The 24,451-nt window shown below is 46.3% G+C and overlaps 1 protein-coding gene across 5 annotated transcripts in view; it reads right to left on the bottom strand.

Moving 5' to 3' along the window:
- Positions 1-13,373, bottom strand: part of LOC139279704 (eyes absent homolog 3-like) — a 110,206-nt gene extending 96,833 nt beyond the window's left edge. For 2 of the 5 annotated variants that reach the window (XM_070898844.1, XM_070898843.1), the window contains exons 1-2: positions 13,021-13,372; positions 6,790-6,935 (exon numbers count right to left, since the gene is read on the bottom strand). The gene's annotated coding sequence lies outside the window, so the exon portion shown is untranslated. Of the gene's footprint in view, positions 1-6,789; positions 6,936-13,020 lie in introns of all 5 variants that reach the window. The other 3 variants (XM_070898847.1, XM_070898848.1, XM_070898845.1) reach the window with 3 other exon arrangements.
- Positions 13,374-24,451: the final 11,078 nt, after the last annotated feature.

Raw genomic sequence — 24,451 nt, 5'->3', positions numbered from 1 at the left:
GGAGGATACAAACAACCTTCCGGATATAAAAGCAGTCAGAGGGTCTAGTAAGAAGGAGGAACGGAGGGAAATCCTTATTAGTCGGGAAATTGTGTTGGGGAAATTGATGGGATTGAAGGCCGATAAATCCCCAGGGCCTGATGGACTGCATCCCAGAGTACTTAAGGGAGGTGGCCTTGGAAATAGCGGATGCATTGACAGTCATTTTCCAACATTCCATTGACTCTGGATCAGTTCCTATCGAGTGGAGGGTAGCCAATGTAACCCCACTTTTTTTTTAAAAAAGGAGGGAAGAGAGAAAACAGGGAATTATAGACTGGTCAGCCTGACATCAGTAGTAAAATGATGGAATCAATTATTAAGGATGTCATAGCAGTGCATTTGGAAAGAGGTGACATGATAGGTCCAAGTCAGCATGGATTTGTGAAAGGGAAATCAGGCTTGACAAATCTTCTGGAATTTTTTGAGGATGTTTCCAGTAGAGTGGACAAGGGAGAACCAGTTGATGTGGTGTATTTGGACTTTCAGAAGGCTTTCGACAAGGTCCCACACAAGAGATTAATGTGCAAAGTTAAAGCACATGGGATTGGGGGTAGTGTGCTGACATGGATTGAGAACTGGTTGTCAGACAGGAAGCAAAGAGTAGGAGTAAATGGGGACTTTTCAGAATGGCAGGCAGTGACTAGTGGGTTACCGCAAGGTTCTGTGCTGGGGCCCCAGCTGTTTACATTGTACATTAATGATTTAGACGAGGGGATTAAATGTAGTATCTCCAAATTTGCGGATGACACTAAGTTGGGTGCGAGCTGCGAGGAGGATGCTATGAGGCTGCAGAGTGACTTGGATAGGCTAGGTGAGTGGGCAAATGCATGGCAGATGAAGTATAATGTGGATAAATGTGAGGTTATCCACTTTGGTGGTAAAAGGACAGACTATTATCTGAATGGTGACAGATTAGGAAAAGGGGAGGTGCAACGAGACCTGGGTGTCATGGTACATCAGTCATTGAAGTTTGGCATGCAGGTACAGCAGGTGGTTAAGAAAGCAAATGGCATGTCGGCCTTCATAGCGAGGGGATTTGAGTACAGGGGCAGGGAGGTGTTGCTACAGTTGTACAAGGCCTTGGTGAGGTCACACCTGGAGTATTGTGTACAGTTTTGGTCTCCTAACTTGAGGAAGGACATTCTTGCTATTGAGGGAGTGCAGCGAAGGTTCACCAGACTGATTCCCGGGATGGTGGGACTGACATATCAAGAAAGACTGGATCAACTGGGCTTGTATTCACTGGAGTTCAGAAGAATGAGAGGAGATCTCAGAAACGTTTACAATTCTGATGGGTTTAGACAGGTTAGATGCAGGAAGAATGTTCCCAATGTTGGGGAAGTCCAGAACCAGGGGTCACAGTCTAAGGATAAGGGGTAAGCCATTTAGGACCGAGATGAAGAGAAACTTCTTCACCCAGAGAGTGGTGAACCTGTGGAATTCTCTACCACAGAAAGTTGTTGAGGCCAATTCACTAAATATATTCAAAAAGGAGTTAGATGTAGTCCTTACTACTAGGGGGATCAAGGGGTATGGCAAGAAACCAGGAATGGGGTACTGAAGTTGCATGTTCAGCCATGAACTCATTGAATGGCGGTGCAGGCTCGAAGGGCCGAAGGGCCGAATGGCCTACTCCTGCACCTATTTTCTGTTTCTATGAAACAGGGCATTCAGCCTAATCAGTCCATACCGCGTTTAGGCTCCACTCTGGCCTCCTCCCAGCTTTCCTCATCTAAACCTATCAGCATAACTCTCTATTCCCTTCTCCCTCATATGCTTGTCTAGCCTCCCCTTAAATGCATCGATACTATTCGCTTCAACCTGTTCTTACCACTCTTTGGGTAAAGACGTTTCTTCTGAATGCCCAATTGGATTTCTTGCTGACTATCTTATATTGATGGCCTCTAGTTAATCACAAGTGGAAACACTCTCTGTATCCACTCTATCAAAACCTATCATTTTAATTAGGTCATCCCTCACTCTTTGTCCCAAGAGAAAAGAGACCCAGCCTGTTCATTCTTTCCTGATTTGTATACCCTCGCATTTCTGATATCATCCTTGTAAATCTTCTCTGCACCCTCTATATCCTTTTTAGAATATGGCCACCAGCTGTGTGTGTTCTAACCAAGGTTTGATACAGGTTTAGCATAACTTCCCTACTTTTCAATTCTATACCTCTTTAAAAAAAAAAAATAACCCCTCGTGCTTGGTTTTCTTTTTTATGGCCCTGCTAACTTGTGTCGCAACTTAGTGATTTGTGTATTTGTACTCCGAGATCCCTTGGTTCCTCTACCCCACCCAGACTTGCACCTTCCAAGTAATAAGTGACCTCCCTATTCATCCTAACAAAATGTAACACCTCACATTTATCAGTGTTGAATTTCATCTGCCAAAACTATGCCCCCCCCCCACCCCCCAATTTGGTGTCATCCACAAACTTAGAAATTGTGTTTTTAATTCCAAAGTCAAAATCATGATGTAAGTTGTGAACAACACTGATCCTTGTGGAACACCACTATCCATCCACCTTCTGCCACTGTGAATAGCTACCCTTTACCCCCACTCTCTGCTTTTTGTCTTGAAGCCAGCTAGCTATCCATTCTGCTACTTGTCCCCTGACTCCGCATTCTCTGACCTTGTTCATCAGTCTATTATGGGGCACCTTATCAAAGGCCTTTGTTCATTTTATGCCTACATCAGAAATATTAAGCTTCCAGTCCTGTCCAAACCTAAACAAATTCATTCACACTCCTCTACCATACTGTGGTTAGAGCTTACATTACTGCCACTTTGACTTCCTTCAGGATTGTAGATGGATGGCCCAGTGCCTTTTCCATTTGAGTTTCACCAATTTTTTCAGTAGTACTTTACCATCTATAGTTATCCTATTTAAATTGCTCCACCTCCTCCTTTTGATTCCTTTCCATTTCCACTACCACAATCCATGAAAAGTGAAACAAAGTACAGGTACTTAATAACTGTCATTCCTTCAGCTTTTTAATGTGTTCATACAATCCGAATAGAGAACATGGAACCTTTCAACTTTCCTGATGTTCTACTGATTTAACAATTCAAATGACATCCACTACGAATATTTAGATATTGCCAAACTTAGGTAATCAGTCAGGGACCTCCAAGAATATAGTCACCTCTCTACAGATGCCACCAACATTGAAAACTACAACACCAGACTCGTAGCACAATGTGAGGCCATAAGAAATTAGCCACCTATTGGCCCCAAGTTTCGGCCCGCGCCGAAAACGGCGCACCTCCGAGCTGGACGCCTGTTCTTCGCATCTAAAAGTGCGCTAGAAAAAAACTTCTATATTCTCCGGCTCCTCGGAGCTCGATCTCAGCTTGGCGCGGCACGCTCTTCACAGCGGGGGGCGGAGCCAAACACTAGCGGCGATTCTGTAAGTAGTGGGGGGGCGGGTCCAATTTAAATGAGCCAACGTGGTGCCGGCAACCCTGTGCGTGCGCGTTGGGAGCGTGCGCGCACGCGCAGTGTCAAAGAAAAACATTGGCACTCGGCCATTTTTAAAAGGACTCGGCTGCCGTCGAGCCACTGACGCCGCCCCTTAAGCGTGGCCGAATGGTCTCAACCCCCTTGAAAAGCTGCGTGCGTCCGGTGTTGATCCTTCGGCTGCCGGCCAACCACTGACGCCGCTCCTATCCCATGGCCGAATGGCCTCAACCCCCTTGAAAAGCTGCGTGCGTCCGGTGTTGATCCTTCGGCTGCCGGCCAACCACTGACGCCGCTCCTATCCCATGGCCGAATGGCCTCAGCCCCCTTGAAAAGCTGCGTGCGTCCGGTGTTGATCCTTCGGCTGCCGGCCAACCACTGACGCCGCTCCTATCCCATGGCCAAATGGCCTCAGCCCCTTGGAAAATCTGCGTGCGTCCGGTGTTGATCCTTCAGCTGCCGGCCAGCCACTGACACCGCTCCTATCCCATGGCCGAATGGCCTCAGCCCCCTTGAAAAGCTGCGTGCCTCCGGTGTTGATCCTTCGGCTGCCGGCCAGCCACTGACAGAATGAAGGCCTGCCTGCAGCACAGCAGCTCAGCTCGAAGGCTGCTTGCTGCCGCTGCCGTCGAGACACTGACGCCACACCCCTGCCTGTCTCCAACATGAAAGGCCTGCCTGAAGCACAGCAGCTCAAAGGCTGCTGTTTCACACAGGTAAGAACATGGTTTATTTCATCTTTTCTTTGCTTATAAATTTTTATTCAGGTTGGATTTATTTGTATAATATTTGTATAAGTATAACTAAGGATTGATTGTAGAATTTAATGACTTCCCTCCCCCCCCCCCACCTCATTCCCTACGCCTAATTTGTAACCTATGCCTGATTTTCTAAAGTGTAGACAAGGTTTTTTCGAGCGTACAAAAATCTTCACTTACTCTGAGAATGGATACAGAAGGATTGTAAATGTGGCAGAGGGATGGAAATAGGGAATCATGGGAAAATAGCTAAAGAAATGTCAAGATGCAGACAACTGCAGAATCAACAGAAAAAAAAGGGGTTACCAAGAGTTGAGGTTGAGGTTGAGGTTAAACATGGGTCATGAGAAAGACGCAAGGCGGCACAAAGAAAGAAAGCAATCCTAGATAGGAGGAGAAAAGTAATAGCTTTTACTGATAAGGAGGAAGGGAAACTAATTGAGTTCTTTACTGATAAGGGAAGACAGTGTAGCGAAGCTATAACTAACCTGACCCTGACACCAGCCCTAATTGGGAGACTTTCTTGCCTGCCATTGGACGTACTCGGGGGGGGGGGGGGGAAGAAGGCGGGAAGGCAGAAAGGGATTGGATAGACCAAGTGCTAATCAAATGTGTTATATTTTGAAAATGTATAACCACTGTGCTTTTCACGCTGTAAATGGGCTAGCCCAGGGGAAGGTAAACAGGCTCTGATTGAGAGCATCCCTTTGTCTTGACAAATCCCGGCTGGAGAATCTTCAATAAAGGTCTTTTACAGAAAAGGCAAGAAGATGTTCGCGTCAGTGTATTCGCTGAAACAGATTGAAGGAAAAAGAATCCGTATTAACAACTCCATTCTAAGTTAGTTTGGAGTAAGTTTTCACTGCCGAAACTTTGAAAACAGGCGTAATTGGCTGGACACGCCCCTTTTGAGAAAAAAATTCTGTTCCAAAGTGAAACTGTTCTAACTGACTAGAACTGGAGCAAACTAAATGCCGAGAATTTGAATTTCTAAGATACTCCATTCTACACCAGTTGCTCCAAAAAATCAGGAGCAACTGAGGCCGAAACTTGGGCCCTATGGCCCCAAAATTCCACATGATTTGCTCCTGATTTTTAGGAGCAACTGATGGAGAACGGAGTATCTTAGAAATCGGAATTCTCCACATTTAAGTTTTCTGCAGTTCTAGTCAGGTAGAACAGTTTCACTTTTGAACAGAATTTTTTTTTCAAAAGGGGGCGTGTCCGGCCACTGACGCCTGATTTGAAAGTTTCCACAGTGAAAACGTACTCCAAACTAACTTAGAATGGAGCAAGTGAAGATTTTTGTAGGCTTGAAAAAACCTTGTCTTCACATTAAAAAAATCAGGCGCAGGTTACAAATTAGGCTTCGGGAACGAGGTGGGGGCGGGGGGAGGGGGGGGGGAAAAAGAGAAGGGAAGTCATTAAATTCTACAATAAATCCTTAGTTATACTTATACAAATATTATACAAATAAATCCAACCTGAATAAAAATTTATAAGCAAAGAAAAGATTAAATAAACCATGTTTCTACCTGTGTGAAAGTGCTCCAGGCAGGCCTTTCAGGCAGTGGTTTGCCGTCGGGACCGACTGACGGCAGGGGGAGAAAGCTGGAAGAAGCCTCAGTGCTGATCATGGAAGGGCAATGTGGTTTTATAAAAAAATTTTAAAAATTGAACAGCTACAAAGAATTTGAATAGTCTCAAACAAGTGCATGTGTCCCGTTTATCACAGTCTATCTTTAATTACAGAATGAGTGGTGGAGATTGAAACGGTAACGTGTTGTAAAGGCTGAATTAAAATGCACAGTTGCTGCAGTAACACTGGTTAAAGAGCCAACATTAATTCAGCAGGTGATTTATTCAGCAGTGCTGCTAAAAGCACTCCCTCACACACAGAAATATCAAGAAAATTAAAATACAAGCCTTTGTAAGAGTTCAATAAACAAATTTTCACTTTTTCTGCAGCACTTTTTAAAATGGCCGAGTGCCAATGTTTACTTCAAACTGCGCGTGCGCGAACACTCCAACGCGCACGCGCAGGGTTGCCGGCACCAAAAAAACTCATTTAAATTGTACCCACCCCCTCCGACTTACAAAATTGGCACGAGTGGTAGGCTCCGCCCCCTGTGCGCCACGCCAAGCAGACATCGAGCTCCTAGAATACCGCGTTTTTTTTTCAGGCGCCGTTTTCGGCGCGAAAAACAGGCGCCCAGCTCTGAGGGGCGCCTTTTTCGCCGCGTGTGGAAACTTGGGGCCATTATATCCTTACTATACAGTACAAATGCACACGAGGTCCATACTAGAGAGAAGGTCACTCTGTGACCAGAACCTTTATTAGCCAGCACTGAAGTGATGAAGGTGGGTGGAGCTTCCCCTTTTATACCTGAAAGTCCAGGTTAGGAGTGTCTCCCACAAGTTCACCACCTAGTGATCAGTGTTCTCACGGTACACAACTTAGGTCAGTTTATACATGGATTACAATGACGGTTGAATACATGACACTATCAAGCAGCACTTACTCACCGATGCAGAGTTTGGGTTCAGCCAGAACCACTTGGCTCCAGACCGCATTACAGCCTTGGTCCAAATTTGGACAATAAAAAGAGCTGAATTCCAAAGGTGAGGCGAGAGTGACTGCGCTGGACACAGCAGTGTGACATCAAGGAGCCCTAGTAAAATTGAAGTCAATGAGAATCAGGGGGAAACTACCACTGGCTCGAGTCATACCTAACACAAAGGATCATGGTTGTGACTGTTGGAGGCCAATCAGCTCAGGACATTGCTGCAGGAGTCCTGTGGTCAGTGTCCTAGGAACATCCCCAACCATCTTCAGCTGCTGGTCAGAACTGAGAATGTTTGCTAATGATTGCAGTGTTCAATTCCATTCGCAAGTCTGCAGATAATGAAGTAATCCGTGCTCGCATGCAGCAAGACCTCGACAACATTCAGGCTTGAGCTGATAAGTGGCAAGTAACATTCGTGCTACACAAGTGCTAGGCAATGACGATCTCCAAAGAGAGTCTAACCAGCTCCCCTTGACATTCAACAGCATTACCATTGTCTAATCCCCAACCATCAACATCCTGGAGGTCACCATTGACCAGAAGCTTAACTGGACCAGCCACATAAATATTTTGGTCACAAACACTGGTTCAGCCCCAACTAGAGTATTGTGTCCAATTCTGGGCACCACACTTTAGGAAGAATATGAAGGTCTCAGAGCGTGTGCAGAAAAGATTTACGAGAATGATTCCAAGGATGAGGGACTTCAGTTACATGGTTAGACTGGAGAAGCTGGGGTTGTTCTCATTCGAGCAGAGATGGTTGAGAGGAGATTTGATAGAGGTGTTCAAAATCATGAGGGGTCTGGACAGAGTAGATAGAGAACACCTGTTCCCATTGGCAGAAGGGTCGAGAACCAGAGGACACAGATTTAAGGTGATTGGCAAAAGAACCAAAGGTGACAAGAGAAAACTTTTTTTTTTTTTAAAACAGTGAGTGGTTAGGATCTGGAATGCACTGCCTGAAAGGGTGGTGGAGGCAGACTCGATCACTGCTTTGAAAAGGGAGTTGGATAAGTACCTGAAAGAAAAAAATTTGCAGGGCTACGAGGAAATGGCGGGGGAGTGAGACTAGCCGAGGTGCTCTTGCAGAGAGCCGGCATGGGCTCAACAGGCCGAATGGCCTTTTTCCACGCAGAACAGGTCAGAGGTTGGGTACACTGCGGCAATTAACGCACCTCCTGACCCCGCCAAAGCCTTTCATAAGAACATAATAGGAAAGGAGTAGGCCATTTGGCCCCTCGAGCCAGCTCTGCCATTCAATAAGATCATGGCTGATCTGATCTTGGCCTCAACTCCACTCCCCTGCCCATTCCCCATAACCCTCAACACTCCTGCAGTTCAAAAATCTGAATCTGCACCTTAAATATATTCAATGGCCCAGCTTCCAGAGCTCGCTGGGCTACAGAATGTCAAAGATTCACGCCCCTCAGAAGAAATTTCTCCTCATCTCTGTCTTAAATGGGCGACCCCTTATTTTTAAACTATGCCCCCTAGTTCTAGATTCCCCCACGAAGGAAAACATCCTCTCAGCATCTACCCTGTCAAACCCACTCAATCTTTTCAATAAGATCACCTCTCATTCTTCTAAAGTCCAATGAGTATAGGCCGAACCTGCTCAACATTTCTTTATAGGACAACCCCATCATCTCAGGAATCAACCTTGTGAACCTTCTCTGAACTGCTTCCTTCCTTAAATAAGTAGACCAAAACTGTACACGGTACTCCAGGTGTGGTCTCACCAATGCTCTGTATAGTTGTACTAAGATTTCCCTACTTTTATACTCCATGCCCCTTGCAATAAAGGCCAACATTCCATTTGCCTTTCCAATTATTTGCTGTACCTGCGTATTAGCTTTTTGTGTTTCATGTAGGTAAAATAATGGTACTAAAGGCAGACAAGTCCCCTGGACCTGATTCCTTACATCCTAGAGTCTTAAGAGAAGTGGCTGCAGAGATAGTGGATGCATTGGTTGTAATCGATCAAAATTCCCTGGATTCTGGGGCAGTCTCAGCAGATTGGAAAACCGCAAATGTAAGGCCCCTATTTAAAAAAGGAGGCAGACAAAAAGCAGGAAACTATAGACCAATTAGCCTAACATCTGTCATTGGGAAAATGCTAGAGTCCATTATTAAGGAAACAGTAGCGGGACATTTGGAAAAGCATGATTCAATCAAGCAGAATCACATGGTTTTATGAAAGGGAATTCATGTTTGGCAAATTTGCTGGAGTTCTTTGAGGATGTAACGAGCAGGATGGATAAGGGGGAACCAGTAGATGTGGTGTATTTGGATTTACAGAAGGCATTTGATAAGGTGCCACATAAAAGGTTACTGCACAAGATAAAAGTTCACTGGGTTGGGGGTAATATATTAGCATGGATAGAGAATTGTCAGAGTCGGGATAAATGGGTTATTTTCCAGTTGGCAAACAGTGACTAGTGGGGTGCCGCAGGATCGGTGCTGGGTTCTCTACTATTTACAATCTATATTAAATGATTTGGATGAAGGGACAGAGAATAATGCAGCCAAGTTTACTGATGATACAAAGATGGGTGGGAAAGCAAATTATGAAGAGGATACAAAAAATCTGCAAAGGAATATAGACAGGCTGAGTAAGTGGGCAAAAATTTGGCAGATGGGACTATAATGTGGGAAAATGTGAGGTTTTTACTTTGGCAGAAATAATAGAAAAGCAAATTATAATTTAAATGGAGAAAAATTGCAAAGTGATGCAATACAGAGAGCCCTGGGAATCCATGTGCATGAAACACAAAACGTTTGTATGCAGGTACAGCAAGTAATCAGGAAGGCAAATTGAATGTTGGCCTTTATTGCAAGGGGGATAGAATATAAAAGCACAGAAGTCCTGCTACAGCTGTACAGGGTATTGGTGAGGCCACACCTAGAGTACTGCGTACAGTTTTGGGCTCCATATTTAAAGGAAGGATATACTTGCATTGAAGGCTGTTCAGAGAAGGTTCACTAGGTTGATTCTGGAGATGAAGTGGTTGACTTATGAGGATAGGTTGAGCCTATACACATTGGAGTTCAGAAGAATGAGAGGTGATCTTATTGAAACTTATAAGATAATAAGGGGGCTCAATAAGGTGGATGCAGAGAGGATATTTCCACTCATCGGGGAAACTAAAACTCGAGGACATAGTCTTAGAATAAGGGGCCGCCCATTTAAAACTGAGATGAGGAGGAATTTCTTTTCTGAGGATTGAAAATCTATGAAATTCTCTGCCCCAGAGAGCTGTGGAGGCTGGGTCATTGAATATTTAAGACGGAGACAGACAGAATTTTGAGCGATAAGGAAGTCAAGGGTTATGAGGAGCGGGCAGTGAAGTGGAGCCGAGTCCATGATCAGATCAGCCATGATCTTATTGAATGGTGGAGCAGGCTCGTGGGGCCAAATTGCTACTCCTGCTCCTATTTCTTATGTACGAGAACCCCCAGATCCATCTGTGCCGCAGCATTTTGCAGTCTCTTTCCAGTTAAATCATAATTTGCTTTTTTATTCATCCTACCAAAGTGGATAACCTCACATTTTTTCTACATTATTCTCCATCTGCCAAATTTCTGCCTACTCACTTAACCTATCTATATCCCTTTGCGGATTATTTGTGTCCTCCTCAAAACTTGCTTTCCCACTCATCTTTGTATCAATCAGCAAACTTGGCTACATTACACTCATCCAAGTCATTAATATAGATTGTAAATAGTTGAGGCCCCTAGCACTGATCCCTGTGGTACTCCACTAGTTACAGTTTGGCAACCTGAAAATTATCCATTTATCCCAACTCTCTGTTTTCTGTTAGCCAATCCTCGATTCATTTAATATATTACCCCAACCCCGCGAGCTCTTATCTTGTGCAGCAACTTTTTATGTGGCACCTTATTGAATGCCTTTTGGAAATCTAAGTACACTATATCTACTGCTTCCCCTTTATCCACCCTGCTCGTTACATCCTCAAAGAACTCTAATAACTTTTTCAAACACGATTTTCCTTTCATAAAACCATGTTGACTCTGCTTGATTGTATTATGCATTATGATTTTCTAAATGTCCCACGACTGCTTCCTTAATAATGGTTTCCAGCATTTTCCCAATGACAGCCGTTAGGTTAACTGGTCTAGTTTCCTGCTTTCAGTCTCCCTCCTTTCTTGAATAGGGGCGTTACATTTGCAGCTTTTCAATCCGCTGGGACCGCTCCAGAATCCAGGGAATTTTGGTAGATTACAACCAATGCATCCACAATCTCTGCAGCCACTTCTTAAGATCCTAAGATGCAGGTCATCAGGTCCACCATCTACAAGGCACAAGTTGGGAGTGTGATCAAATATTCACCACTTGCCCGGACTCCAACAACACTGAAGAAGCTCGACACTATCCAGGACAAAGCAGCCCGCTTTATTGCACTCCATCCACCGCCTTAAACATTCACTCCCTCCATCACTGGCGCACCATGGCTGCAGTGTGCACCATCTACAAGATGCACTGCAGCAACTCGCCAAGGCTTCTTCGGCAGCACCTCCCAAACCCACGACCTCTACCCGCTAGAAGGACAAGGGCAGCAGGTGCACGGGAACACCACCACCTCCACGTTCCCCTCCCAGTCACACACCATCCAGACTTGAAATTATATCGCCGTTCCTTCATCGTCGCTGGGTCAAACTCCCTCCCTAACAGCACTATGGGAGCACCTTCACATGGGCTGCAGCGGTTCAAAGCAGCGGCTCACCTTTGAGGACAATTAGGGATGGCCAATAAATGCCGGCTTTTCCAGCAATGCCTACATCGCATGAAGAAAAACAAATTAAGTATACAATGTTTATGGATATACTACGCATAGATTGTCATTATCAGCCTGATGAATGAAAATATTAGCCGAGTGTGACCCTGACTTGCCCATGGCTCATCACTTTACATGGTTACACGCAAGCAGTTTGTCATTGTTTGGGGTGGTAAGGTAAGTGTGGGACAATACGTCAGAACACAGGGGTAGTGGGTCTGCACTCATGCTGCTGGCTTGTTTAATCTCTTATTGGTACAGACACACCCATTGTTGGTTTCAGCATTTTCTGTTTTCATTTCTGACCTTCTACATTTGCAGGTTCTTTGTTTATGTGAGCCTCTTTATTTGCTCATTCTTCATGTCTTTTGTTGACATACTAGATCATCTTTCATATCACCTAACAGTTCTATTAAGTAGTTTTCAGGTAACTCCCTCCCATGTCCAGAAAATCTGTTGCTTCTGCACTTCCTTTTTACCAAACTTACTAAAATGCTTGCCTGTTTTTTGAGCTTTCAGTTCTATTCAACAGTACTCAACCAAAATGTTAACATAAGAAATTACAGCAGCAGTAGGCCATTTGGCCCCTCGAGCCTGCTCCGCCATTCAATAAGATCATGGCTGATCTGATCATATCCTCAGCTCCACTTCCCTGCCCTCTCCCCATAACCCTTGACTCCCTTTTCGCTCAAAAGTCTGTCTATCTCCACCTTAAATATATTCAATGACCCAGCCTCCACAGCTCTCTGGGGCCTTGTTTACAGATACTGGTTGGTCTACTGTTTATTTTCAGCATTTTCTGATTTTATTTCTACCAATAGAACTTTTGATTAACATTTATTCAAGAGACAGGAAAAATGCAAAACATGAGGTGGTACCTTCCAATTGACAATTACAGCACAGGATTTACTTAATTGGGGTTATCCACTCTTTTGTAGTACTTAACAAAAGACCAATAACTTTGTTAAAGATACATTAAGCAAAAGAAATCTACTAAAAACTCAAATAGCAAATCCTTAAGAGATAACCTGGGGGAAAAAAGCTGCAAACACTGGACATCCGGTACACAAATAGGAACTCTGGAAATACACAGCAGGTGCTATCTGAAAACAAAAAAGATCGGATTTGCAACCTAAACGTTGTCCCAACAATTTACTGCTGGTTTTAAAGCCAGAGTTGAAATGTTAAAAAATTATTTACATGTTTTGTCCCAGTGTTTTAACATAAAATGTTCTCCATTAACATCTGAAGTAATAAAATCAACAATTCGACTTATCAACAGTTGGGGGGAAACTTCACACAAGATCAGAACATTTCAAAAAGCAAAGCTCGTGGCTCGAGGTTTTTTAAATCTGCGTTGCAATATTTACATTAAAATAAAGGAGAGTTCGTACCTGCGGTGTGGCGTCCAGGCTGCAGCGCGGCCCTTGCTGCCGGCCGGCCGGCACTCGCTGTGTGGCAAGGCCCGGGGCCCGGGGCCCGCTCCCGGCGGGCGGGCGGGCGAGCAACAATCGCCCGGCAGGCCGCCCGGGGGCCGGGGACACGGAGGGCCCGGGAGACGCTGCGCCGCAGTCGGGCTTGGAGCCGGCGGCAATGGCTCCACAGGCCGCGGCCCCTCACAATCTCACCCTCTCTGACGCCTTCACTCTGATCTCCCTCTTCCTCCTTCTCTCTCTATCGCCCGCTCTCACACGCTCTGTCTCGCTCGCTCAGATCCGCCGCTGTGATTGGCCGACCGCCATTGCCGCGCTGCACCCTGGGCCTGCGGCGGGTCACGTGGCTCCGGTTCCCGCCACGATGGGCTGCACTTTGTGAATGAAAACTTTCAGGATGCCCCTGGACTTGCCCCAGTGCCATCAAACCACGTGAAATGCCAAACAAGTGCCCCTCTCTTTAGAGGGGTACAACTAAGATAAAACTATTACCTGTAAAACAAAGGAAACTAACAGAATTAAATGATCATCATAGGCAGTCCCTCGGAATCGAGGAAGACTTGCTTCCACTCTTAAAATGAGTTCTTGGGTGACTGAACAGTCCAATACGAGAACCACAGTCTCTGTCACAGGTGGGACAGACAGTCGTTGAGGGTAAGGGAGGGTGGGACTGGTTTGCCGCACGCTCCTTCCGCTGCCTGCGCTTGGTTTCTGCATGCTCTCGGCGACGAGACTCGAGGTGCTCAGTGCCCTCCCGGATGCACTTCCTCCACTTAAGGCGTCTTTGGCCAGGGACTCCCAGGTGTCGGTGGGAATGTTGCACTTTATCAGGTTTATCACTATTTGCACTATCCACCCAACGTTCTCCGGTCCCTGTGGTGCCCACCGGCTGCGCAAAGCCTCCAGCGGACCAGCAAACACCGCCTGTTCCTCCAGGGCCACCCAGGCACGGACAAGGCCCTGGGGGAGAGACAGGTGGCCTGAGTGACCACCCCCAGAGAGGCCGCACCACAAACTGTTGTACTTTTACAGGGTGAGGGCCAAAGATAGGACGGACTAGTGAAGGGAATGAATATCAGGAGGCAATGAAGATTTATATATGATCAAAAAGAATGAGATAGATTACAAACACAGTTGCGTTGATATTGAAGTGTGAACTACATGGCAAGAGATTTCATTTTTAAATCAAAATGAGTGATTGTCACACTTAACCAATTACATTTTTACTTCCACATTTTTCACTTCTTTTGAAGGTACTGGAGTTCCATAGATGATGGCAGCTTTCCAGGGCATCAGCTAAGTGACCATGTTGTGAAAATAGACAATGAACACCTCCTTGTTTTCACCTGGTATCCAGAAGAATTTTCAGCACTGTTCACCGATTAGGATTGGAATCCCTGCCTGACTTTACCCTTCTAGCCCAGAAACACTGAAGTCCAACCACTCCCTTAGCTGAGCTGAACTAACTCCACACTGAGCAGGGATTCAAGCTGAGGCCTTTCTGCTCTGTACAGTTCTTTCTCACATTGGGCAGTGTTTTCTGAGCCATCATAGGAGACATTTCAATTGTAATCCAAAATGAGTAATTTGGCACTGTTCATGAATGTAATTTGACAGATCCCTTTGTAAAATAAGTAGGCCACTTGATTTTTTTATTCGTTTCTGGAATGTGGATGTCGTTGGCAAGGCCAGTATTTATTGCCCATCCCTAATTGCCCTTGAGAAGGTGGTGGTGAGCTGCCATCTTAAACCGCTGCAGTCATTGTGGTGAAGGTACTGTTAGGGAGGGAGTTCCAGGATTTTGACCCAGAGACGATGACGGAACAGCTGATATATTTCCAAGTCAGGATGGTGTGTAACTTGGAGGGGAACTTGCAGATGATGGTATTCTTCTCGGTGGTAGAGCTCGCTGGTTTGGGAGGTGCTGCCGAAGAAGCCTTGGCGAATTGCTGCAGTGCATCTTGTAGATGGTACACACTGCAGCCACGGTGTGCCAGTGGAGGGAGTGAATGTTTAAGGTGGTGGATGGAGTGCCAATCAAGCGGGCTGCTTTGTCCTTGAGTGTTGTTGGAGCTGCACTCATCCAGGCATGTGGTGAGTATTCCATAACACTCCTTCCTAACTTGTACCTTGTAGATGGAAAGGCTTTGGGGCATCAGGAGGTGAGATACTCGCCGCAGAATACCCAGCCTCTGACCCGCTCTTGTAACCACAGTATTTATGTGGCTGGTCCAGTTAAGTTTCTGGTCAACGATGACCCCCAGGATGTTGAATGTGGGACATTTGGTGATGGTAATGCCGTTGAATGTTAAGGGGCAGTGGTTAGACTCTCACTTGTTGGAGCTAGTCTTTGCTTGGCACTTGTGTGCCGCGAATATTACTTGCTACTTATCAGCCCAAGCCTGAATGTTGTCCAGGTCTTGCTGCATGCAGGCATGGACTCCTTCATTTTCTGGAGTTGCGAATGGCAATGAACACTGCAATCATCAGCGAACATCCCCACTTCTGACCTTATGATGGAGGGAAGGTCATTGATGAAGCAACTGAAAATGGTTGGACCTAGGACACTGCCCTGAGGAACTGCTGCAGTGATGACCTGGGGCTGAGATGATTGACCTCCAATAACTACAACCATCTTCCTTTGTGCTAGGTGTGACTCCAGTCAGTGGAGAGTTCCCCCCCCCCTGATTCCCATTGATTTCAGTTTTACTAGGGCTCCTTGGTACCACATTCGGTCAAATGCTGCCTTGATGTCAAGGGCAGTCACTCTCACCTCACCTCTGGAATTCAACTCTTTTGTCCCTGTTTGGACCAAGGCTGTAATGTGGCCTGGAGCCAAATGGTCCTGGCGGAACCTAACTGAGCATCAGTGAGCAGGTTATTGGTGAATAAGTGCCACTTGATAGCACTGTTGCCGACACCTTCCATCACTTTGCTCATGATTGAGAGTAGACTGATTGGTAATTGGCCAGATAGGATTTATCCTGCCTTTTGTGGACAAGACATACCTGGGCAGTTTTCCACATTGCCGTATAGATGCCAGTGTTGTAGCTGTACTAGAACAACTTGGCTAGAGGCGCGGCTAGTTCTGGAGCACAAGTCTTCAGCACAACAGCCAGGATGTTGTCGGGGCCCATACCCTTTGCTGTATCCAGTGCGCTCGGCCGTTTCTTGATATCACGTGGAGTGAATTGAATTGGCTGAAGACTGGCTTCTGTGATGTTGGGGATCTCAGGAGGAGGCCAATATGGTTTATCCACTCGGCACTTCTTGTTGAAGATGGTTGCAAACACTTCAGCCTTGTCTTTTGCACTCATGTGCTGGGCTCCGTCATCATTGAGGACGGGGATATTCATGGAGCCTCCACCTCCTGTAAGTTGTTTAATTGTTCACCACGATTCACGACTGGATGCAGCAGAACTGCAGAGCTTTGATTTGATCCATTGATTGTGGGATCGCTATAGCATGCTACTTCTGCTGTTCAGCATGCACGTAGTCCTGTGTTGCAGCTTCCCTAGGTTGGCACCTCATTTTTAGGTATGCCTGGTGCTGTTCCTGGCATGCTCTTCTGCATTCCTCATTGAACCAGGGTTGGTTCCTTGGCTTGATGGTAATGCTAGAGTGAGGGATATGCCAAGACATAAGGTTACAGTTTGTGGTGGAATACAATCAATTCTGCTGCTGCTGATGGCCCACAACACCTCATGAATGCCAGTTTAGAGCCACTTGATCTGTATTGAATCTATCCCATTTAGCACGGTGGTACTGCCACACAACACGATGGATGTGGCCTCAGTGTGAAGATGGGATTTCATCTACGCAAGGACTGTGCAGTGGTCATTGCTACCAATACTGTCTTGGACAGATGCATCTGCGACAGATGGATTGGAGAGGACGAGGTCAAGTAGATTTTTCCCTCATATTGGTACTCTCACCACCTGCCGCATGCCCAGTCTGGCAGCTGTGTCCTTCAGGACTCGGCCAACTCGGTCAGTGGCGTTGCTACCAAGCCATTCTTGATGATGGACATTGAGGTCCCCCACCCAGCATGCATTCTGCCCTTGCTACCCTCAGTGCTTCTTCCAAGTGGTATTTAACATGGAGGAGTTATCAGCTGAGGGAGGGCGGTCGGTGGTAATCAGTAGGAGATTTCCTTGCCCATGCTTGACCTGAAGCCATGCGACTTCATGGGGTCTTGAATCTATATTGAGGACTCCCAGGGCCATTTCTTCCCGACTGTATACCAGTGAGCCTTACCTCTGGTGGGACTTTCCTGCCGGTGGGACAGGACATACCCAGGGATGGTGATGGAGCAGTCTAGGACATTAGCTGAAAGGTATGATTCTGAGTATGACTATTCAGGCTGTTGCTTGACTAGTCTGTGGGACAGCTCTGCCAATTTTTGGCACAAGTCCCCAGATGTTAGTGAGGAGGACATCTCAAACTTTGTTGAGCAAACTAACCTGAACATTTCTGAATGTAAATCAGACACCAAAATTCTGTATTTTTAAAATAAAACCCTTTGTGCTAGATTTTCCACTTTTTTTTGCATGCTTAACACCCGCTTAACACCCATTTTACTGCTGAAATGACGTATAACGCCCATATATCGCCCATTTAGCCACAAAATGGAAACTGATGGGCATTTTTCGGAAACTTAACGGCAAGCGTTACTTTCCTCATGTGCGTAACACTGGGAAAAAAATAATAACGCCTGCCCACTTTTTTGGGGCAGAATCATCAGAATGGGCAAAATCAATGCCCATAATATTGCCCAGCATTAGTTTCCGCACGGAATTAACGCCGAGATTCAATAATACCGCCCGCCCACTTTTTTTTGTCGTAAAGATCACATTTGCTGAAACTAACGGCCATGAGATCGCCCAGCGTCACTTTCATCATCTCACACACATATCGCCCACAATATCGCTCGCCCAAAAAAACGTCCGGAAAAAGTGGAACTAACCAGATCTAATCACAGCGTTATGGACGCCATGTTCTACATCACATGTCGCGTCCTTTAAAAGGCTGCCCTGCTTCAACCTCAGGGGAGGTCGGATGTACTCTGGAGTTGATGTGAACATCTGTACAAACATCTTGACCCATACTGTGATCGAATGGAATTTAATAGGTGTCTTCGTCGGGACATTCATTCTTTGTGACCAATCGCAATGCAATGGGGCTTGTCCTTTCTCACCCTCTCTTGATGACCAATTACATGCAGCAGACTCGAGATGACCGAAGGTACGCCCCACAGCATTATGTGCCCAATGTAAGACGTGCCAGACTGATGAAGAGGACCAGACAGTACACCCCCCAAGTACATGGACAAGCGGTCTAACCTCGACTTGCCCGACACCACCTGCCTTCGGAGACTACGCTTCCACAAAGAGGTTATCACTGAGGTATGCCAGCTTATAGAGTGAGACCTGCAGCCTGCCAGCACCATCAGTACTGCACTGTCCGTCGAGGTCAAAGTCACCGCGGCACTGTCGTTCTACGCCTCGGGTTCTTTTTAGGCCTCAGCTGGCGACATTTGCGGTCTGTCTCAGTATGCCACACATTGCTGCATTAGACAGGTCACTGAAGCCCTGTACATGCAGGAGGGACTTGATCAGCTTCCCGATGACCAGGGAGGCACAGGCAGAGAGGGCTCTAGGATTCTCCAGAATTGCAAACTTCCTCAAGGTGCAGAGAGCAATAGACCGTACGCACATCGCGATGCGGGCGCCTTTTCAGGATGCAGAGGTTTTCAGGAACCGCAAGGGATTCCACTCCCTGAATGTCCAACTCGTTGTCGACCACCAGCAAATTATACTGGCAGTGAATGCTCAATTTCCGGGCAGCATCCATGATGCTCACATCCTGCGTGAGAGCACTGTATCTGACTTGTTTAACAATGAGCCATAAGGTCAATGCTGGATGCTTGGTGACAAAGGATATGGCCTCGCCACCTGGCTGATGACCCCCCCTGCGTGACACCCACACCGAAGCCAAGAGGCGATACAACGAGAGCCACAGAGCCACTCGCAATATCGTGGAGAAAACCATTGGAGTGCTTAAGCAGCGCTTTAGATGCCTGGACCACTCGGGGAGACCTCCAATACCACCCTGAGCAGGTAGCTCAATTCGTGGTGGTGTGCTCCATGCTACACAACTTAGTTATCAGGAGGGGACAAGAATTGCCTGAAGAGTCTGACAGTCCACCTCACCAGAGAGAGGACGAGGAGGCCCAGACAATCAGGCTGATGCTGAAGCCATGCCCCCGCCCCCCTGTAGACCGCATGAAAGGGCCCATGGTGGCATGATAGCTGCAAAAGCCTTACGTCAGGAGCTCATCAATGATCCCTTTTCCTGAAAGAACGTTGGTGTTATTTACAAGACTGACACACTGCTGGGTGTGCAGGTCATACATCAATGGTGGGCATCACCTTTGTGACAGTTAAAGTTCAAGTTGATTGAAGTTAAATGTAATGATACCCTTTGATGTTAAGGAATCACCAGCGTGTAATGGTGCAGTTATCTGAGCCAATGCGCAACAAGGTTTTGTTAAATAAAAAACATTTAAACCGAACATTTGTCTGAAATCAACAGTATTTCTGTACAAACCAACCCTTACCCCATCCACCTCCGCTTCTCCTCCCCACCTCTACCCCTTCTCCTTCCCCTCCTGACTCCAAGCCGCCTGGCCGAGGAGTTCCTCAGGTGATGCTTCATTGGGGGAGTAAGGGGATGATGGGCGAACCGCTGCTTGGACGGGTATGGGAGAGGATGGTCCCGAGGCGGCAACGTGCTCCGAGCCATAAGCAAGATGTTGCTGCTGGCTCTCGTGTGTGGTTGGCAGTGTGGTACTCCAGGACCACTAGGAGCCCTCTGCCACCAGTGTTCCTGGTGACCAGCTCCAGGGCTTCCACCATCCCTTCCATGTTATATCTTACTTGTTGGACAAAAACTTGGTACCAGCTATGTTCTTGTGCTTAGTAGGCTTTTTGCTGTTGGTAAATCTCCCTCGTGCCTCCCACAACAACCAAACAAGCCCACACCACAGCCACACACGCTTTCAGTCCCTCTCAGCTTCCTCTCTCTCTGTCTCCTCTCCCGTGCATGTCATGATGACTCTTGACCTCCTGAATCACGGGAATCGAGTGTTGCCATGCCGTTGCTAAGGACAGCGACACTTTACGGCAGAAGGTCGGAGAGATCTAACGCTACCGCCCATTTCATATCGCTCGCGGTAACGTCCAATTTAAAAAATGGAGACTAGGTGCTTTGAGAATGGGCGAGAAGCCGGCAATCTGAAAACCATTTTTACCATCCACGCCGGAAGTACCGCCCATTTTTGGGCGATATGCACAAAAATGTAAAATCTAGTCCATAGTTTCTTCACAGAAAAGATTTGGGGAGTTCTGTTTTATGGTTGTGTTTTACAGCAAAGTGTATTCACACTTTTTTTTAAAGCACTGGCACAAAATGTAGTTAAAATGCAAATGAACTAGGCACTGAAGTGGTTTCCTGAAAGACCGAAGACAGTAAGCACTTTGTTAACCTGTCTTGGTAATGTGTTGGCCCTGCTTGCTTGTCTGGGTATGTCTGGCATAGGCTCTCACCTGTTTGTGAACACACAGAGATTCTCTGACAGTCAGGTTTTCAAACAAAGGCTGATAGGGCAACCTTTTACCAACTCAGAAGGTTAGAATGTGGAAGGTTAGTTTTAAATTATTTTATTTAAGTCAAGCAGGAGAATCACCTGATTTGGAGCAGGCATAGTATGTTCATTATTTTACATTATTACGCAAACACTGTTTTACTGATTGAATTAAGTGATTCTGATCATAATTGTTGTGTATTTTCACATGCTGGCCATGAAATAAAGCAGTTTAACAATTCATATATAGCCTCATTTTAACAAAAGTTTTCTCACTCCACCTTCGAAAAGATTCGAAAGGCATATAAGAAAGGAAGGAAGGAAGAGCTTGCATTGATATAATGCCTTTCACAACTTCTGGATATCCCAAAGCGCTTTCCAGCCAATATGTATTTTGGAAATATAGTCACTGTTAAAAAGAAAGAAAGACTTGCATTTATTGTGTGTGCAATGTCAGTGCTCCACTTCCCTTTGGGGCAAGTTCAGGGGGGACTTTGCAGTCTCTCCGCGTAGCGTTGACGTGTTTTAATGCCTCTTGGCTTCTGTTCATCGGGGGCAGAGTGCCGTGTCTCTGAAACCCTGGCTCTGCATGAAGAATCTGACGGGTAGGGCCCTTCTCACCGCCAACCAAACTACGTCTTGGTGCTTGCGTGAAAACTCTGGCGATGAGACATTCTGCTAAACGAGTTCGACAGTCTGCTCGGGGAACCAGCCGACAGATAATCTCACTCTACACTGTCCCATCAAACATTCCCAGGGCAGGTACAGCACAGGGTTAGATACAGAGATAATCTCACTCTACACTGTCCCATCAAACATTCCCAGGGCAGGTACAGCACAGGGTTAGATACAGAGATAATCTCACTCTACACTGTCCCAGGAGTGTGGAATGTTTCAGTGTAAGGGGTGCCGCAGTTGTGTGAGGTGGACTGGTTGGGCTGGGCGCTCTTTGCCTTTCCGTCATTGTTCATAGGTTTACATGTAACCTTTAGGGCTGCTGACCAAGGGTCGTGCGGCTCTTTGTTGGCCAGCGCGGACACGATGGGCCGAAATGGCCTCCTTCTGTGCTGTAAATTTCTATGTTTCTATGTTAAAGGGGAGGGCGCTGCGAACTTTGCAGGCCCTTTGAAGGTCTCCAATAGGTCACTAGGGCTAAGGGGTGCCGTGGCCACAGCCCGGCACCAAAACGGAGAACCAGACTGCACGATCGCCACGAAGGGTCATCGACCTGAAACATTAACTCTGTTTTTCTCTCCGCTAATGCTGCCTGGCCCGCTGAGATTTCTAGCATTTTCTGTTTTTATTATTTTATATCCTGTTTCTTTCACCAATCAACTAAAATGTCAGAATATCTATCCAACTGCACAAACTGAATTATTTATCCTTGATCAATTGATTTTCATAGTCCCAGCAGCTCAGGAAGCATCAGGACCCACAGAGCACTTGATCATCAATACTCTACCCTTTATTGACAGGCCTGGCTGAGAGATAAAAGCTGATAATACAGGACACAGCCAAGGTTAAACAAATAAGCGAGAAGATGAAGTTAAGCAAGAAGTTGTGATTCGATGATGCCGAGGCTGGGTTTCAAAAGCTGTAGGAGGCAAAGAAGAATGAGGGAGCCAAAAAAATCCATAGGTTTGAGGTCCTGGTAAAGAATGAGTTAGAGTAGGAGACTATGCAAAGATTCTTGATTTCAACTCCAGGAGAAGAATGAGCATGTAGAGTTGTTCATAACTGTAATGTACGCACCTGTGAGCATGCTCACAGTTTGTAGAGCTGTTGCATTGTGAGAGGCTTAGCCAGTCATGTGATGTCCACAAGACTCAATAAAACCCCAGTCAGTTGGGTCGAGGTCATCCACAATGAGGTATGCAGTTGTGAGCCTAGTGGATGAACTGGTAATATGTAGTGTATTTGTTAAACCTTTGTTAATAAACCAACTCGTACTTAATAGCAATGTGTTGCTATGAATTCTTAAGCAAAGAACCCATGAAGCAAATACATTACAGTAACCTTCAATCCAGTTCTCTTTTAGATCATTCTCCAGCTCTTTATTGATGTAGTAAGTCAACACAGCATGAACTGCTTTTTGCACAATGTCTTTTATACATCTACTACCATTTTTGAATTGAAGTTAATATTTTTTCCTAAACCAACATAGTATTCCGTATGTACCAGTAATGTACCTTTTTTTACCATCTGGCATTCCAAAACACATAGGGGCTGAAATTCATCAACTCGCCGCCCACTGCCACCGACATTGCTCTTGCAGATCCGTCCAGTGCCACCTTGGAGGTGGTCTGGAGCGGGGGGGAGGGGAGGGCCGCTGGGAACCGCCCGCTGACGTCAGCGGACGGCCGAGTGACGCAACTGATCTCCCGCCCGCCGAGCTCCCAGATTCCTGCGGGCGGGAGTCGGCGGGACTTGGCGGCAGAACGGGGGTGGACCGCTGTGAAGAGGCCGGTCTGTGCCCGACAGTGATTATGAAGAACCTGAAAAAAAGTTTAGTGAGCATTTTAAAATCATTTTTTCACAGCGACTTAACCTGGATGGGGTATCCTGAAGGTCTTCCGCTAGTTTTTTAATTTTTTGCCGATTTTTTTTTTTCAGGTCTTCGACCCTCCGTGGATCCGACTCCATCCTCGATGGCACTTGGGGCGGCAAGCGCCTCTGCCGCCAAGAATGAGAGCTCTCGCCCGCTGCCACCCAGATTGACAGCGTAAGTCCCTCTTTTGCCGCCGGCCACCCTTTGAAGGACCTTTTTGCTGAAAACCCCGCCCAGAGTACCGTCAAGTATCTCGCCGGCCATCAGCGGTCCTTTGGGCAACACTTGGGCGGCCCTTGCCCCTCACCAATTTCGGCCCCTATACATCTGAGTATACGAACATACGAACAATGACGGATAGGTAAAGGCCCTCTGGTCCATCGAGCCTGTCCCACACAATCCCGATACCCTGTGTATCACAACACATACACTCCACCCCATCCCAAACCATTTTGGGAAAACCAATTTGGGAAAAAAATCTGGGAAATTCCTCTCCGACCCATCTAGGCGATTGAAACTAGTCCAGGAGATCACTCTGGCCATTAAATTCCCTGCAGTTCTGACCTTGTGTAAGAGGAGATCTCTGCCATAGCCAGAAACAAATCCAGCTTTTGCTTGAAGGAATTCAGTGAATCTGCATCCATCACATGAAATGGCAGCTTGTTCCAGTCTACTGTTCTCTGGGAAAAGAACCACCTCCTGACACCGAACTTAGATCTAACCTTATACAACTTAAATTTGTGCCCCCTTGTCTTGCATAACCTATTTAATTGAAATAAGTTGTCAGCTGGAACACCATCTATTCCCTTCATTGTCTTATAAACCTCAATCATATCCCCCCTAAGTCTACGCTGCTCTAAGTTATAGCGTCCCAACTCTTTTTAGCCTATCTTGATAACCAAGATGCTTTCGACTTGGAATTAGTCTAGTGGCCCTGTTCTGCACCCTTTCCAGGGCCTCAATATCACCCACCATGTAAGGAGACCAAAACTGGACACGGTATTGCAAGTGTGGCCTGACTAAGGACAAAACAGTATGCCTCATCTTATACTCAATTATTTGTGTTAGTATTGACTTCGCCATCTATTAATTTCACCCTAACACCTTATTTGCCCTAGCTATCGCTGCACGGCATTGCTCGTGTACCTTTACGGATGTAAGCACAAATGGATGTAGAATGCCCAAATCTCTTTCTATCT

Source organism: Pristiophorus japonicus, chromosome 14, assembly GCF_044704955.1.
Source record: "Pristiophorus japonicus isolate sPriJap1 chromosome 14, sPriJap1.hap1, whole genome shotgun sequence".
Taxonomy (NCBI): domain Eukaryota; kingdom Metazoa; phylum Chordata; class Chondrichthyes; family Pristiophoridae; genus Pristiophorus; species Pristiophorus japonicus.
This window is presented reverse-complemented; position numbering and strand designations above follow the sequence as displayed.